The sequence below is a fragment of the Arvicola amphibius genome, chromosome 6 (assembly GCF_903992535.2).
Source record: "Arvicola amphibius chromosome 6, mArvAmp1.2, whole genome shotgun sequence".
Taxonomy (NCBI): domain Eukaryota; kingdom Metazoa; phylum Chordata; class Mammalia; order Rodentia; family Cricetidae; genus Arvicola; species Arvicola amphibius.
This window is the reverse complement of record NC_052052.2, coordinates 72,513,287-72,533,343: the sequence shown is the minus strand read 5'-3', so window position 1 is coordinate 72,533,343 and position 20,057 is coordinate 72,513,287.

Genomic DNA, 20,057 nt, shown 5'->3' with positions numbered 1-20,057 from the left:
CAAATCCAAGGTTCCAGCGAGGAGGGCAGGAAAACAAAGAGCAGGCAGGCCGCAGGCCCGCAAGATTTTATAAGTCAATATTAGCCTAAGGGGGACACGCCTAAGAGGGACACGCCTAAGAGGGACACGCCTTTAGACCAAGGGGGACACGCCTTTAAACCAAGGGGGACACGCCTTACAAAACAAGGTTTTGGGCTAGGCTTCCCCTTCACTCCATGCATCACCCCATGAGATTTATCAACAAACTCCAGATTTAGATCAGGATGCAAAATCTATACACTCATACAGCCTCCTGTGCACACCTGACTTCATTTCACTCAAGCATTGTCCAACCTTTAGAGCAAGGCCCAAAAAGAATTTAAAAAGTATTCAGGAAAATCCATGATTTAAAAATGGAATACAAATGGCTCAGCAACACTGGATGCTCTTCCAGAGGACCTGAGTTCATTTCCCAAAACCAACGTGGCAGCTGACAACTATATGTAACTCCAGTTACAGAGAATCTGTTACCTCAGACTGGCATATATGCAGACAAAATACTAATGCACATAAAAATAAATAAAAAATATTAAAAATAAATAAAAATGAAATTCAAAAAAGGAATAGAAACATTAAAGGAAACAAGAATAATTCTGGAGATGTTATCATTCTAGACTTTAAGATATATTACAGATTCATAGTAATTAAAAAAACAATATAGTACTATCAGAAAAATAGACATATTGACCAATGGAACAAAAAAATCAAGGACCTAAAAATGTATATACATAACTACAACTATCTAATTTTCAATAGTGATGCTAAAATGCATACACTAGAGAAAACATAGCATCTTCAACAACTTTTGCTGGGAAAACTGAATGTCCACATGTAGAAAACCATGAAATTAGACCCATATTTATCACCCTGTACAAAATCTTCTGATGGAACAAGTTATAACTGTGAACTAGAAACTGCTAGAAGAAAACACAATATCACTATGTGATATAGGTGTTAAAAAGGAGTTTTTCAATAAGTGTTTATTTGCCTAAGAGTTAAGGCCAACAATTAAGACATGAAACATTATAAGATTAAAACATTTCTGTAATGCTAAGGAAACAATCAGAAGAGAAATGCCATTGAATGGAAAGGAATCTTTATCATCTATACATCTGACAGAGAATAGTAACCAGAATATCTACACAGCTAAAAAGGCAAAGAGTAAAGGAAATACAATTAAAAATGTCTTAGGCATCTAAACAGACCTAAATAGAATCTAAATAAAATTTACATAGAAGAAATCAAAATGAATAAGAAATGCCTAAAAAATTATTCACTTTTAGGAAATACAGAAGTCCAAACTAAAACAACTTTTTGATTTCACCATACATCATTTAGAATGCCGAAGATTAACAAAAAGACTAATAAATTTTTAAATGTTCTGGGGAAGTGAACTATCATTCATTGTCTGTAGAATACAAATAAGTTCAGTAGTTCTAGAAATCAGAATGGGGAATCCTCAAAATGCAGAAAATATTTGACTGTATGGCCTAGCTATACTACACCTTGGCATATGCCCAAAGGATTCACAATATTACTTCTCCACAGGTACTTTCTCAGCCATGTTCATTACTGCTTTATTCCAAGCAACTAGAAAATGAAAATATTCTAAATGTCTTTAAATGGAAGAATGGTTAATTAAAATGAAGAACATGTGTGCAATGGAATACTATTCAGCTATAAAGAAAATGAAAAAATAACATTACCAGGTAAATGGGTGGAACTATAAAGGATCATATCATGTGAGATAAGAAAGGCAAAGAGTGTCACATGCTCCTTCTTATCCTAGGATCTTATCTACAAATCTTTAGATGTGAGTATATAACATGGAATAACTGCAAAAACCAGAAAAACCAAAAGGATTCCTGTGGTGGCTCATGTCTATCATTCATGTATTTCATTTCAGCACTCAGGAAACACAGGCAGACAGATTTTTAAGTTCAAGGCCAGCCTGCTCTGCAGAGTGATTTCCAGGACAGCCAGTGCGAAAGGAAATTTAAAATACAAATGATCTGAAGGGGACATGAAAAAATAGGGGGAGTTCTTTTAGGAAGAAGGAATCAGATAAATTCAGAAGAAGTCTCAGGTAAGAAAGTCTGAAACAGTCGATTTTTATCAATCAAATAAAATTGTCTATAATACACATGAGTCTCTGTATACATGCACATATAATTCAAGTGAAAAATTTTCTTCCTAGGTAACAAGTCTTTAACCATCTACCAATATCTCCAAAACTAAGCACCAGAAGCCCTCTTTGGAGTTATTGGTCAGGGATTTTTAAAAGACTTCTAAAATAGTTTAGGCTTTTCCTTGCCTCTCAGATGGGGAGCGTAAGTAAGTTCTTATAATAGAAGACACTATGCATTTTGGACACAGAGCACCAAGGGCCTGAGATAGATATAACTTAAAAGATCTTCTCCAAAGACTATTCTAAATAGTTAGAGATGGTACCTTGAAAGCCCCCAAAGAAGTAAAGAAACTAATTATTTAAAAGTCATTCCATGTGAATGCCAAAACATTAATATTAATAAATAAATATTAAAATATATCACTGGAGTATATATAACTTTGTGAGGTTGAAAATGATTCCTGGCAGTTCCTTGATGTCTGCTCTATGTACTTGGGAGTGTTGGTCTAAAGACTGGTAGAAAGCAAACTTCTCTTTATTTCTTTTCAGTCATTTTATTTTAATTAAAATACAATTATATCATCTCTCCTTCCTTTTTTATTTTGAATATATATATATATATGTATACGTATATATACGTATATATATATACATGTATATATATACATACATGTGTGCATGTGTGTGTATGTATATGTTTAACCTGCTGAGTTAATTTAGAGTTACTTGTATGGATATGTTTTCAGGGCTGACAATGTGCCATTGGAATGCCATCACTATGGAAGACGAATTTTCTTGCTCTTAGTTGGAAGTAACTTTGTTTAGAAGGGGAGGCATTTTCCACATTAGCATGTCTATTATTGGTGTCATTTGGTATTGCTTAGGCAGTCATATTGTTGCATTACCATGGGTGCAACTTCCCTGTCATTTCTAGGAGACACAGTTTCACAGCAGTTGTCCTGTTCCTCTAGCCCTACAATTTTTATGGCCCCTGTTCTGTGATGTTGTCTGAACCATACGTGGAACAGCTGAACTGTAGATGCATACACTGGAGCTCGGCATACCGTGATCCGTATATCTCTGCATCTGGACAAGTGATTTTCTTTATAATGGTGTCCAATTATACCACCCTTGGTGTATGCCCAAAGGATTGAATATTCTACTCCATAGACATTGTTCCACAATATTCATTGATGCTCTGTTCACAATAGCTAGAACATAGAAACAACTGAATGAATAATGAAAATGGGATACTATTCATATATAAAGAAAAATGAAATAATGAAATTTGTTGGTAAATGCATAGAACTTAGAACTATTGAGTGCAGTAACTGAGGCCCAGAAGAACAAAGAGTCGTTGTTCTCTCTTATTTGTCATTTCTCCAGTCCTTTGTATGTGAGCATATAATCAACAGTAACTAACTACAGAAGCCAGGAAAATAAAAAGGCACCATGGAAGGGGGAATGTCTAAGAGGAAACTAGCAGAATATAGGTGACATGAAGTGGAAATAGACAAAACAGGGAGCAAAGATTTAATTAGAGTGGGAAAAGGCAGTCAATGCAGAAGCAAAGAGGTAGAGAAGGAAAAATACACTAAAGATATTTGGGGAAAGCCTAAGGAATGTTATTTTAATTATCTAAAATTATATATATGAACATATATCTTAAATGAAGTTATGACACTTGGGCTGACAATAATCATTTAAAGAGCCTTAGATTATCTAATCAGTAACAAGTATGTGAAGCCTTTTTTGCAGTTGTTGGTCAGGGTAGTCAAAAAGTGTCTCTCAAAAAACATACATCATGGCTATTTTTCTTGACTATGTTTCAGAGGTTGTAGATAAGTCTCTATTGCTGGAGACACTGAACACTGAGTATACAGAACTGAGGTGACTTGTTGGATCAGTCCTGAAAGACTTCTCCCTTTGTACAAGGTTTGACAGTAGTAGGTGTTATGCATGCTGCCAAGGGAGTGAAGCAATCAAAGTTATACTGAAAGACCCCCGGTGTGGGGAGACTCTCACTCAAGTCTCGGAATAACACAACCCCCGCCCCCCAGTAACTCATGAGAGACTGTCGTTGCTGCAATCATATGAGGTTTATTGACAGGTACCAGTGCACTGGGGCCTAGACTCATAACCCATTCAGCGGGGCGAGTTCAACCCCAATTAACTGGGAGAAGGGGTTTTTAAGGGTACAAATCACAGCCCAGTAATCCGAAGGGGGTAGGGAGGGCATCATAGAAAATTCTGAAAATACCAGTGATGATCACAAGGGGGACAACGCCCTGTTTCTCAAGATTATTCTCAAGATTATAATCAGCTAGTTCCTAAAACAGAGTATTCCAAAAATACCAGTGATAATCAGAAGGGGGCAACTCCCTGTTTCTTAGGATTATTCTCAAGATTACAGTTTTGTAGTGAGGAACTGCGGGCAGGCCTGCTTTTCATCCTGCCCAGATCCCACATGGCTAGCTTATGCCCTGAGATAACAACACACAAATTGTATTCTTTTAAAAACTGCCTGGCCCATTAGTTTCAGCCTCTTACTCACATCTTGATTAACCCATATCTATTAATCTGTGTAACACCATGAAGAGTGCCTTACCGGGAAGATTCTAGCATACATCCATCCATCTTGGGCCAGAGCTTCATTGCATCTGCCTCCCTGAGGAGAGACACGGTGGTCTTCCCCAGAGAGGCGAGGCATGGCGATTGCATGAGGCATCTGTCTCAATTAGGAGAGGTGTGGCATCTGACTGAGCCATCTACCTCACTTCCTTCTTCCTGTTCTGTCTACTCCACCCACCTAAGGGCTGGACCATTAAATGGGCCAAAGCAGTTTTCTTTATTAACAAATGAAATCAACACATACAGAAGACTCTCCCACATCACAGTCTAACTTTATCTTCAGCTAGTTCCTGAAATACAGTCACTAATTCAGCTAATTCTAGATTTCTGATTCTTCTCTCCCCGCTTAGATTTTTGGCTCTATTTTTTTCCTGCTAGGGGGGTCTGCATTTATCCAGGTCTTTCAATACTAATTATGATGCCTATGAACCACAATGTCCAGCATTGCAATATAGCCATAGGTACAGAAGTGGTGCCCATATTTTGTTGGTAACCAACAACTATCTACTTGAACAGACCAACAGGAAGGAAATCATAACTTATTGTAAAAGTCTTGCAAATTACATTAAACTGGTCAGGTCATAATTGTTACAGAACTGACAACTTTATTAGACTAGCATAATTTCTAAATGAATTTTTAAAATACTAAATAATTTTACCCACAGCTAAGTATATCTCTTACCCTTCATAAAAGAAGCTTTTCTAACAACAAATTTCTTGTTTATTCTCCTCTCCCAGCCACCAAGAAAGTGTGTTTAGTGGTAATAATTGTTCAATCCTTCTAACACACACAAATACTAGGGTGAGTTTCCTGCATACCTTGTCAAGACATACCAGAACCACAGGGAGATAAATAAGAATAGGAAAACGTCAGCTGGCAGTAAGACACTGCTGTGGGACTATTCATAGCCTTCACAGCTGGCAATTGGAAATAGGTCCAGAGAAAATAGATTAGGGTTACAAATTATTTATCTCGCTGGGCAGTGGCGGCACACGCCTTTAATCCCAGCACTTGGGAGGCAGAGACAGGGGGATCTCTGTGAGTTTGAGACCAGCCTGGTCTACAAGAGCTAGCTCCTGGACAGGCTCTAAAGCCGCAGAGAAACCCTGTCTCGAAAAACAAATAAAAACAAACAAACAAACAAATTATTTATCTCTTGAAAAGCAAAGTGGATAGAGTACTATAGTACCCACACTCACTAACCTAAAGTAAACAGGATGGTAATATCAGTAAAAAGCAAACATATCAAGCCTGTTCCTAAATGTTATGGTTTTTGTTTTGTTAAAGTACCTCATTTACATTCATTAATATGGAAAGAAGAATAGGCAACCCATAATCTTTAAAGTGTTTTCCATAATAAAGAGAAATATTTGTGTTTGTTTGACTTTAGCTATTCAGCAACTTAGAGGAAAGAGTAGTATAAAACTTAGTTCCCAAGGCCTCAGGGATAAATTGTGAATGTAGTATAAATTTCAGTTACATTGAGGATTTCTTTTATTAATAACCAGAATTTTCAAAGAATAATTTCCTCCATAATGCTATAATGTTGAAATAATGACAAAATAGTATTTTAACAGAGGAAATGTCACAAAATATATCAACTTGTAAACTTTTCTATGCTAATTTAGAAATACATATTTGTAATAATTGTGATAACATGAACATTTCTGTTTATAGTTTGTATTCCAGGGTTTTTATGTATTTATTTATTATTTTATTTATTATTTTTATCCTAAATTGGAAAGAGTTAAAAATTACAATTTCAAATTTTCCAAGAAATTCTTTTTGAGGCACTAGGAAATACTGTACCCTAGTTTATGGTAGTATCACAGAGGATGAAGGAAGGCCCTAACTTGGAAAGCTCATTAGGGTGCAACCATTGCATAATGTGTTCATCATGACAATAGTCCCCAAAATTTTAGCATTCTTGTGAAATATTCATGAATAGTGATATAAGACAAAAGTTGGAAAATTGAAAATATAATATAGTATGTGACATAAAGCATAAATACATAAAGTTACAGTTGGAAAAAATTTTAAAATTTCAAAACCCCATCCACCTTTTAAATACACACACACACACACACACACATATATGGAATGCATAAAATAAACAGAAGTGTATGAGCAGACAACCTAAGACAGGAAAGAAGAAAAAGTCAATGCTTTGGAGGTACCATAATCAACACTGTCACTGGTATGTGCCAAGTGAGTGGCCTTTCTCTCCCACACAAGAGAGTCAACCCAACCCAGTGTATCACTTATGCTTATATGTATATATATGCTTAATGTATATGTATTTATATGTGTGTGTGTTTATATATATATATATAGTGGGTATATATATTCTTTAGATGGAGTGTGTGTGTGTGAATAAATAGAAATTTGTTGCAAGAGAAACTTCATACAAACACACACACACACACACACACACACACACACATAAAACTAGACCAGGACAAAGGCTAATTTTAATTTTGCTGCTTTGTTTCTTAGCTTTCTTACATCATTATTATTTTTTGAGATACTGTCTCATATATTTCACTGTGGCTTCAAATTTGTTGTGTAATCAAAAGTGACCTTGAACTTCTAGTTCTCTGTTTTTAATGTCTGTATAATTACAAAAGTATGCTACTACCTCTATGACCAATTATTTTTATTTTTTCTTATTTTCTGAACTTTCCATTACAAGCATTTATCTCAAATACTTTGCAAATATTTAAATGATTTCAATAACAATCCAGTATTGTTAGATTAATTGCCCTAAGGCACCTAGTGAGAGCCTTTGCTAGCAAATTTTGCAAATAGTAAATAACCGTTTCTTCTCTCTCCTCTTTTCTCTCTTCCCCACCTCCTGTTTACTTCAACCAACCCATTCCTCCTACTTCAGAAAGAGGCAAACTTCCCATGGGAGTCCAAAAGAATGGTATATCAAACTGAAGCTAAACTAAGCTCCTGGCCCTGCATCAGGCTGAGCAAGTCATGGCATTCCAACATGGGAAATAGGTTCCATAAAACCAGCTCATGCACCAGAAATAGGTCCTTATCCCACTGGTAGGGGCTCCATAAACAGACCAAGCTACAGAGCTGTCACCCACATACTGAGGGACTAGGTAGGTCCTTTGCAGGCTTCCTAGCTGTCAGTCTAGAGTTCATGAGCTCCCACTCACTCAGATCAGCTGTCACTGTGGGTTCCCTGTCATGAGCTTGACAACCCTGGCTCAAAAAATCCCTCTTTTCTCTCTTCAGCTGGACTTCTGGAGCACAGCGCAGTGCTCTGCTGTGGATCTCTGCATCTACTTCTATCAATTACTGAATGAAGGCTCTCTGGTGATAAGTACGGTAGTCTTATCACATTCTAAACAAAATTTGTAAAGCTCTTCAATATTCTTAGGACTCTTGTTCCTTCACTTCAACATAGTACTCAATTTTTCTGCTGAGCACAAAAGAACATATAACTAAAGATTTAATTTGAGGAGAAAACAAATTCCAAGCATTCTCAGGATGACCTCAGCTTTCAGTCCTACTCTGCATGTTGGTTGCACATTCATGCTCTTTCAAGCATAGAAAGAACCATGGCTAGGAAGACTATCACTGTGTCTTACATTGAAAAACGCTTATGATTTATAGGAGACAATTGGAATCATCATAGACCAAGATTCTTTGAGAAAACTGAGCAGCAATGAGGTTTTTTTTTAACATATTAAACGTTCTTTGACTATAAATACATTGATAGAAAGAAAGCATGTATTCTAGACAAGGGGTCAGTAATGGACAGACCAGTAAATATTTCAGGCATAGTAGGCCTTGTGGTTCATTGTAACTTGTTCAATCCTTCTTTTGGAATGTAAAATTTCACTCCACAATGTTAATAAATAATAAGGATATGATCCAATATAATATTGTAGAAGATCTTGCATGATACTCCTGGGCCCAAAGGGTGCAATTTTCCTGTGCCTGACCTAGACAAATAGGAATTCTCTGTTGAAGGGTAGAGGCTGCTTGTTTGTCCTGTCTGCCTGGCTTGCTTAGCGCCAAAATAACCACACAGAAACTGTATTAATTAAATTATTGCTTGGCCCAATAGTTCTAGCCTTTTATTGGCTAACTTTTACATCTTTATTTAACCCATTTCTATTAATCTCTATATCACCACAAGGCAGTGGCTTACTGGGGAAGATTCAGCATGTCTGGCTCTGGCGGCTCCATGGCGGCTCTCTCTCTCTCTCTCTCTCTCTCTCTCTCTCTCTCTCTCTCTCTCTCTCCTTACTTACTTTCTCCCAGCATTCAATTCTGTTTTTCCCACCTACCTAAGTTCTGCCCTATCAAAAGGCCAAGGCAGATTCTCTATTCATTAACCAATGAAAGCAACACACAAACAGAAGGATGTTTTACACAATTCTCCAGGGAGAAATTGCAAGAGCTTAAAACAATACAATTTTTTTTTCAACAATTAAACTCTTTATTCATCTGGGTGATGTCAGAATTAAAATTTCTTTTGTCAAAAGAACTGTATAAAATCAGCCTGAACACTATTCTATCCAGGAAGGTCACCAAAAGGCTGCATAGTGAATGCTTTAAACTTTTTGTGTTATGTTGATTGAGCTTCAGGTTTTCTTTTCTCTTCATCTCTTTCTCAGCCTCCCCACAACTGCCAGCATTTACAGCATTACCCAGAAATCCACATCAGAACTTATGCTAAGTAAGGAAATCTAATTATATTCAAATATTAAGCATCTGTATGTTTCCATGAAAAGTATCAAGGGAAATACTAATTGTATTTTCTAATCTGATACACAAAGACAAGTTTTTCGTGTCAGGCTTCATTGTAATATTGCTAAAAGGCTGCTTTTACACATTGATACCTGCTTAAAGAAGGAAATGAGTCTCATGAAAAAAATGGTGAGCAGGTTGTGCATGGCACACCTCCTTCTTCTATTTTCTAAATTAATTTCTGCGGAACCTGTACTTGTCTAGATGTGAAGATAATAGGCTCATGAGTTAGACTTTGCAGAGAAAGCAAGAAAGCTGTTACTATGCAACCTTACCCAGGAAGCTAAATCCAAGTTTGAGTTTCATTTGATGAAGAGCAAATTAAATTATAATTCTGAGGAACATGAATGAATGAAAAAAAATACAGCAAAGGATGATGGGCAGGTGCTGAGAAAGTGCTGTAAGACTCAGTCAGTAGGACTCAAGCCTGGCACACAGGGGGACCCCAGCTGTGCTTGTGGGCTGCTCTGTACCTGGTGCTTGTCATAATCCACTGTGCTCTGTCCTGTGATCTCTTTAAGGTCCTGTCAAGGAAGAACTGGTTTGTTTTTTCAACCCATACTGATAACTTTTTTTTTGAAGTTTAAAAAGAAATAATGTCTTGTGTTTGGGCAATTAAATTTCTTATTTGTAATGATAAGCTAGGCAGGTTATCTTCTTTTCTAAAGATTCTTTAGTAGTACAATGCTATCTATATGTACTTTATCTGCATAATGTTTCTAAATTCATAAATTCAAAATTTTATAATAATAAATGTTATTGTAAAGACTTTCACATGTGGTGGAATATACCTCTAAAGAGTTCTAACATGCCATGTGCCACGTTGTCCAATTTCTTTTTGTCTCTGTTCTTGTACATCCTTGCTATTAATTCTCCCTATTCCTTGGTAAACAGACATCAGGGAAAAAGAAAATAAAGTATATGTGAAGATCCTCTGTGTATCTATAATTCTGTGTAGGTCTGAAGAAAGTTTGCTAGTAAAGAAAGGTTGCTAAGAAATCCTGCAAATGGAAAATGCTTACGAAAACCACCTTATCCAGTTCTACATAGACTTGTTTCACAGTTGCAGCATCACATACTGTGTGCCTGGGTAGAGTAAGAAAGTATTGCTTTCAGTCTGTAGGATTACCTCTCCTGTCAACACACTATATGTACCCACTGCTACCCACTGCTTCAATCAACTGACAGTCTGTGCTTTCTCTTATACAGGAATCTGGGGAAAACTGTAATGCTTACCAAGTTGCATAGTGATTTGCATGTTAGCATGGGTATGATTTACATGTTGGCAAGTTTGTCCCTTATTCTATTTACCTAGCAGGGCCTAAACACATACCCAAGCCATCAGCAAATTACTTAATGAGAGCTAACACTAACACTGAATATCTCCATCACCACCTCTCCATTTTTAATTTTTCAGTCATAAAAACATGCCATCTGATTGGCATGCTCATCTTTGTTCAGCTCACATGTGGATGGCCATGCTGGTGAGACAACTGAGTAAAGCCTGGAGAACAAGAGGTCTCCCTCCACAGGGAAAATCATATCAGTTGGTTGCCAAATAGTCAATCATGAAAACATATACAATAATATATGGCTTGAACAGATTTTATATAAGAATATGTATTTACATATATGAAAACAATAAGGATAACAAAGTCTGTGTAATCCCCCAAGAAATATACATTACATTAAAATATAAAATGATTCAAATTAATGACTAAATTACAAAGTTTCTTCTAAATTCCCAAGATTTTCTCCTCTATTATTACATTATAATCCTATGCTAATGCTAGAGTTTTAAGAGATCAAGTACATGATAATCCATAAACTCTAGAATATTTATGGTAGCATAATCTGAAATGGTTCTAGGAAATACACTTCCCATAGGTCTAAAATGTTAGACTGTGTAAAATGATATATACATACAGTAGAACACTTTACGGTCACAAATATAAAATTACTATATGAAAACCTATATAAAAAAGGCAGCTTAGTGACATTGGTCAGTAGTAAAAAACTTGCTTAGCGTGCATGACACCTTGAATTTAGTCCCCAACACCACTACAAAAATATATATGGACATATCATCCACCACAATCAGTACTGAAAGAAGTCAGTGACAATAACATACTATTGAAGAAAATAGATAAAATAGATAACAATTGGAAAATGATGCTAGGATAAGTGTACATACACATAAGCAGAAATCTAGACTCTCAACTTATACCATAAAAAATCAAAGTAGAAGCATAAACATTTAAGGACTTGGATTAGACAATGGATTTTTTTTATTTAGTGACAAAAATATCATCTCAATCTTGCCCCCACCTCACACGCACACAGCACACACATGAATACACACACATTTCCACATACATTGCATGCACTGAAAATCCTCAAAATTGAGTTCTTCTGTATTTCAAAAGTAAGAAAACTAAGAATCTGAAAAGATGACATATAGAAACAAAATCAAATATCTAAGAAAGTACATTTATCTGACCTATGTAACCAATTCATGTCATTCAAAAATAAAGTGTCAGCTTAAGAACAGTGTAAGTAAACAGGGCCTGAGGAAAGGATTGAGAGATAACAGAACTGGAAAAGTGCTTATAGAAGCAGAAAGATCTGAGTTTGAAAAAGTGGGGTTTAGCCCTGGGGCCCTGCATGTAAGTACTGGAAGAAGAAGACAGGAAAATCCCAGAACTCACTGCCTGGGCATCATAGTTTACATGTCCACAAAGAAAGCTCTCAATGCTGTTCTCTGAGCTCACAGATACAGACACAGACAGAGAGACAGACAGACAGACACACACACACACACACACACAAACCACAGCCCAGTAGATATCTCACTATAGAAGATATACAAATACTCAATAAGCCCTTAATCAAAATCATTAATCGGGGAAATGCACATCACAAATACAATGAGATATCATTTCATGTCAACTAACAAGACCACAATTAGAAGGACAAAAATTAATAAGTGTAAGCAAATATATGGAAAAATTAAAATTCTTCTATACTACTTGGGAAAATACAAACTGTTACAACCCTAAATGAGATTTTTGGCAATTCTTCAAACATTTGAACATACAATGTCAATATGAGTTAGCTATTCCAAGCTTAATATAATACTCAAGAAAAATAAAACACAGTGCCAACAAAGCATGCACAACTATATGTGGCAACATTATTCAAAAAATTAGAAATGTGTACATATCCCCAATACACATTCACATATTAACAATGCTATCTTGAGATAAGAGAATACCTTCAGCAACACTTGACATCAAGCTTAAAACATGCTACAGAGTGGACAAACCTTGAAAATTGTGTTCAAAGTATAGGGCATTATTTCCATCTAGCAGTGGTTGCTTCCTATTTTATGAAATGTACAAAACAGTCAAAGATTTGATAGCAGAATGCAGATTCACGGTTACCTGGTGCTAAAGGTAGGAGTAGAACATACTGCAGAGGAGAGATGTCTAAGAGTTTTTTAGACAGGGTTAAGAGGGGTTTTTTTTTGTTTTGTTTTGTTTTGTTGTGCTATTTTGTTTTTTGATTTTTTTTTCTGTTTTATATTTTTCAAGACAGGGTTTCTCTATCGCTTTGGAACATGTCCTGGAACTAGCTCCTATAGACCAGACTGGCCTCAAACTCATGAATATTCACCTGCTTCTGCCTTCCAATTGCTGGGATCAAAAGTGTGTACCACCACCACCCAGTCAGGAATAAAAGGATTTAAATTGATTGTGTTTATGATTGCACAGTTATTTTTTACAGAAAAAATATTTGTTAAATTACTGAATTGTAATCACATCTATTGATACTTTGGGCTTGTTCAGGTAATATTGATTCTCTGTTTAGAGAGTTCTTATGTTCTCTAGTGTTTTGAAGAATATTTACCTATGTACCTTTCTATGAAGAAGTTTTAACATTTCAGGTGGTTTTATTTTGAATTTTTTCTTTTATTAAAATAGATTTTTTTCATATGATATAACTATCTGTTTCCCTTTCTTTATTCCTTCCAGTTCCTCCCAAGCTCCTGTTCCACCCAAACCTATCTATTTTCTGACTACCATTTGAAAACAGGCATCTAATGGATAAAAGTAATAACATATAATATAATAAGATAAAATAAAAACAAATACATTGAAATAGGACAAAACAAACCGTAAGAATAGAGCTCAAGAAAAAGCACAATAAACTAGATATAGATGCAGAGACACACTCGTTTGCACAGAAACAGAAAACCAGAGGCATTAATATGTACACAAAAATCTCTGTATGTTAAAAATTAATAAAACATGATAAAATAAAAGTAAAAGTAAAAATAGAAGCCCTCATACAACATTATGAATCAAGGAATATCAAAAGATACTGTAGAATTCATTTTTTGTTTGCTATCTGCTGCTGAGCATGTGACTTATCATTAAGACAAATTTGTTTCCCAAGTGTTGGAGAAAACAATTTTTTCATTTAAAAGTGTTTATAAATTAAAGATAGATTCTGGGTTAGAGATGAGAACTTATATGCACATCTATTTGAGCTCTAAGCACCTCATCTGGTTAAAAACACATTCAGATCCAGAACATGATGCTTAGGTCTCTGGTAGTTCAAATGTGTATCAGTCCTGCTGTGATTAGAAAAAAATATTGTCCTCCATGCCCCTGGCTCTTAACTTTCATCTCTCCTTCTAAAGAGACCCCTGAATGTGATGGAAAGGATTTGATGGAGATATTCTGTTTGGGGCTGAGTGTTCTGGGGTCTCTCACTCTGCATATTGTCTTGTTGTGAGTCTCTGTATTTTTTCGAATTTTCTGTGGGAGGAAGCTGCACTGACATTGGCTGAGGAGGGCACTGATCTGCAGTGTAACAGAATATTATTTGGAGTCATCTTTACTGATAAGTTTCTATAGTAGAACAGTTATATTTGGTTTTACTCTAAGCCCCTGGTCTACTAGTATCAGGTTCTTTGTCACCTGAGCAGTAGTAGGTATAGGTCCCCTCTCATGGAGTGGGTCTTAAGTCTAATCAGATATTTGGTTGGTTATTCCTATAAGCTTTGTCCCACCATTGCACTAACATATCTTAAAGACAGAATACCATTGTAAATAGAAAGATTTGTAGCTCAGTCGGTGTTTATATTTTCAGTAGCTTGCAGAAAACCTTCTGGTACCAAGAACTCTAGCCAATAGGCTTAAAGATTTTAGTTAGGTACAAGCTAAACTTCACAATGTTCAATTAGCTGTGTATGTGTTATTTTAAGCAAATAGGGCCTTCAGTTTGTGGAAAGCAACCTATAGCCTTTGCAACATTTGCGGTATTTCAGGCTTTCCATGGGAGCCCTCTGCCAACATGGAACTTCAGTTTCATTTGTTGGTGAGATTTAAGTTTGGGCTCAGTCTTCTGTCTTCCCCATTACTTGGGCAATTGCATTTGCTTTATATATATATATATATATATATATATATATATATATATATATATATATATATGTGTGTGTGTGTGTGTGTGTGTGTGTGTGTGTGTGTGTGTGTGTGTTTGTGTGTGTATGTATATATACATACATACATATATATATTTAAGAAAGCTTTTACTGTATTGGATTCCCATAATCATTCAGATAACTCTTAGTTTTAAATATTCCTTGTAGCATTCCCTACTTCATCAACTATTCCCTGCTACCCACCCCACTCATTCTTAACTATCTATTCTATTTCACCTCCTTATGGAGATCTGTCCCTCCCCTCTAGCCCCATATGCTATACCTAACCTCTATGGTTCTACAGATTTTATTTTCTTATCTTTACTTAACAACTAATGACCAACTAAGAGGAAATACAGACCACATCTGTGTATTTGATGAATAGACTTTTATTTTCTAGTGTATCCTTTTGTCTCCTTTGTTGAATATTATTTGGCCATAACTTTGTGGGTTTAATCCTGAGTCTCTGTCCCAATTTATTGGCTTATCTGTCTGTTTTCATGAGAGTACCAGCTTGTCTTTATTATTATATTTGTAAAATATAATTTGTGTTTAGATATTGTTTTACCTCTAACTGTGTTTTTAGTACATAGCATTTCTTTAGCTATTTATGATATTTGTGGTTCTATATTAACTTTTAGATTTTATTTTAAATCTGTGAAATAGGACATCAGATTTTAGGGACATTTTACTAAATAAATAAATTAACTTTGGTAGTATAGCCATTTTTGCTATATTAATATGCTAATCCAGTACCATGGAGGATACTCTAGTATCTCTCTGGTTTTCTTTTTCAATGTCTTGAAGTTTTAGTTATATGAATCTTTCTCTTTGGCTTGGTGTATTCCTAGCTACTTAATTTTTTGGAACTATTATAAATGTCATATTTCTAATTCCACTGCATAAGATCAAATTGTTGGCAATAATAGGGGATACTATTTTATATTCATTTTGTGTTCATGCAATTTTCTGTAAGACTTTATTTGCTCTAAAACTTTCCTAGTATATTCTAAGCGTTCTTTTATGTATATGGTTCTGTTATAGGAAAATAGAGCAGTTTGATTTTTTTCTTTCTTATTTTTCATCCAAGTATACATTTCTCTGGTCTAATTGCTATCACTAAGTCAGGGAACATTATATTAAAAATAAAAATGGAGAGTGAGTATCCTTCTCTATTTTCTAATTGTAGGGAAGATGATTTAAGTTTATCTCTATTTTGTATAATGTTAACTAGATATATGTTGCCTTAACTATTTTGATATAACATGTGTTCTTAATGTCTCCAAGACATTCATAATGAAGAAATGTTGAACTTTGTCCAGCACCTTTTCAGAATCCACCAAGATAATAATGTGGCTACTGTTCTTAAGTGTCTTAATATCTAGAATAGTACATTAATTGACTTCTGTATATTGAACCAACCTACACTTTCTGGGCAAAACCCAATTGATAACAACATGTGATCTTAATATATTCCTGAATTTGGTTTGCAAGTGTATTGATGTGAATTTTTACAACTATATTTATCAAAGAAACTAATGTGTGATTTTTCTTTATGCTGTAGTGTCTTCACTTGGTTTAGGTATTGGAATGCTATGGTCTTAATGGAATTAATTTGGTAAAATAACTTCAGCTTATTTTTTTGTGTGTGAGTAACTACTTACAAATAATTGCTAAAAGACCTTCTTTGAAAGTTTTGGCGAATTCAGCAATAGATTCTTCATGATTGAGGCTTCTCTTCAAAGAGAGACTTTTGATTATAGTTTTCATATTGTTTCTAGTAATAGACATTTTAAGTTATTTATATGTTCTGAATTTAATTTTTGTGAATGTTTTAAATTTAGAAGTTATTATATTTCTTCCAGGTTTTACATTTTTTTTGGGTCTTTGAACTGTTCTATGATGACATTTTATATGTCATTGTAACCTGCTATAATAAAATATGTTTATTTCTAATTTATTAATATGCTCTTTTGTTTTTTTCATTTCGTTAGACTGACTAAGAATTTTTGAATATTTTTAACTTTTAATGAACCAACTTCAATTAAGACAATTAATTATAATCAAGCCAGTACAGTAGAAAATTTATAATGGAATACTTTATAGGCAGGATGATGGAAGTATTTCCCAGGTATTGAATGGAGAGATTAATATTGCAAAAATTGGTATACTAGCAAAATTAGTATATATATTTATTGAAATGTTTATTACAATTTTGTGTAAAATTTCATAAAACCAAAATAAATTTAAAAATCCATAAGAAACCACAAAGAACATGAATAGTTAAAACAATCTAAGGATCAAGAACAAAGATGATAGTATCCCAATACCCAAACTCAAATAATACTACACAAATAAAGTGATAAAGACAAGCTGGTACTCACCTTCAAAACAGTCATAAAGATGTTTGGAAAAGAATATAGAATTAAGAAATTTATGGGTTTTTTTCCAGTTTATTTATTTTTTTATTAAAAATTGCCATCTCCTCCCCTCCTCCTCCCCCTTCCCTCCCCTCCCCTCCACCCATACCCCCACTCCCTCCCTCTCCAGGCCAAAGAGCCATCAGGGTTCCCTTCACTATGTTAAGTCCAAGGTCCTCCCAACTCCCTCCAGGTCCAGGAAGGTGAGCAACCAAACTGACAAGGCTCACACAGAGCCCGTACATGTCGTAGAGACCAAGCCCATCGCCATTGTCCTTGGCTCCTCGGTCAGCCTCTACCATCAGCCACTTTCAGAGAGTCCGATTTGGTTGCATGTTCCATCAGTCCCATTCCACTTAACAAGATATATCCACATATTATTTTATTTTTTTTTCCTCATGGTTTATTTTTTTTTATATTTAAAAATTTCCATCTCCTTCCCTCCTCCTCCCCCCTCCCTCCCCTCCTTCTCCCCCTTCTCTCCCCTCCTTCTCCCCCTTCCCTCCCCTCCCCTCCACCCATACCTCCCCTCCCTCCCTCTCAAGGCCAAGGAGCCATCAGGGTTCCCCACTCTATGCTAAGACCAAGGTCCTCCCAACTCCCCCCAGGTCCAGGAAGGTGATCGACCAAGCTGAGAAGGCTCCCACCCAAGGTCCTGATGAGGAGCAGAAGGAGAGAGAACATGAGAAAGAAAGTCAGGACCGTGAGGGAACCTCCAGCTGGCGACAGATGGGGAAGGTGACTGAGCCCCACATTGGAGCACTGGACTGAGCTCCCAAGGTCCCGATGAGGAGCAGAAGGAGCGAGAACATGAGGGAGAAAGTCAGGAACGAGAGGGGTGCGTTCACTCATGGAGACGGTGGGACAGAACTAATGGGAGATCACCAACTCCAATTGGAATGGGACTGATGGATCATGCGACCAAACCCGTCTCTCTGAGTTTGGCCAACAGCGGGGGCTGACTGAGAAGCAAAGGACAATGGCTCTGGGCTCTGATTGTTCTTCACATATTATTTTAAAAAGGAAGAAAAAACACACAGTGGAAAATAATAGCCTATGCAGCAAATTGTGCTAAAAAATTAGATATCCACCTGCAGAATAATGAAACTTAATTTGTATCTTTTACCTTTTATAAAAAACAATTTGAAATGGGTCAAATGGCTAATCTAAAAGCTGAAAAGCTAAAATTTCTTGATGAAAACATAGATAGTACTCCTCAATACACTGCAGAAACACAAAACTTGTGAACAAAAATTCAATAGGGAGTAACCATTAAAAAATTTCATCATAACAAAGGATACTATCAGGAGAACACACTGGTACTTTGGAGAATTAGAGAAAATATTTACCTGTTATATTTGACTAATATCCAAAATGTATGAAAACCTGATGAAATAAATACCAAAAGAATAGAATTTCCAGTCCACAGTGAGCAAATGAATTGAATAGACAGTTTTGAAGGAAAGGAATACAAATGAATAACTATTTTTAAAGTATTCAAATTGCATTCATCAGGAAAAAGTATTTTAATAATTTTGGCATAATACTTTTTGTGTTATGAAAAAAAGATATATAGTCAATTATCTTTATTGCTAATCCTGTCGTGGATTTTTTTTTTAATTTTGTGTGATGAGTGAGTAATATGTATTCCATAGGGAGAATGTAAAATCCAATGTGAATCCCCACAGTTTCTAAATGTCAATTATAATTACATAGAAATTCATTGAGATTTATAGTCTTTGAGTGTGGTTAATTTTGTATATTTTATATTTACAAATTTTTATAATTAATTTTGTAAGATTGTTATAATTGTGGTGGTTTGATAAGTGAAGACACCAAAGAATCACAGATTTGAAAACAGGGAGGTGTGACCATATTGGATGAAATGTGTCATTGAGGGTGGGTACTGAGGACTCAAAGGTTCAAGTTAGAACCAGTGTCTCTTTCCTGCTGCATACTGAGGCAGATGTAGAAATCTCAGACACCTCTCTTGTATCATGTCTGCTTGTATGATGTCATGCTGCCTCTCTCTGAAACATAAGCCAATTCCAGTTAAATGATTTCCTTTATGAGTTGCTTTGGTTGTTGTATCTCTCAAAGCAATAGGACATTAACTAAAATAATACATTAAAAATTAAGAGAAAAGTGAAACCACAAATTTGATAGGGTAATAAACTGAATTAGAATATATTGTATTATGTGAAGTCATCTAAAATAAAAAAGAGAACAAAATGAAACAAACATCATATTCTTCTTTATTTGCAGATACTAACCTATACTGTCTTGATGTATTTATGCAAGCAAATGTATATACGGGCATAGTATAACTGATAGGAAGGAGAATAAAAAACAATATTAGTGGAGGACAAGGTAAGAAAAAGAACAGGTAAAGGATACCCAAGCTTTAGAAGAGGATATAAAGAAAAATGTTTTATATTTTTAACTATTTCATTTTATTTTCTTTTTTTTATCATGGTTGATGAAGGCATTAAAGTATGATTTTTTTGTTAAAGTGTAATATTTTAAGCTAAACTACATGGCTTTAGAAGAGCTAGTTTGACTGTATAGGGTCTT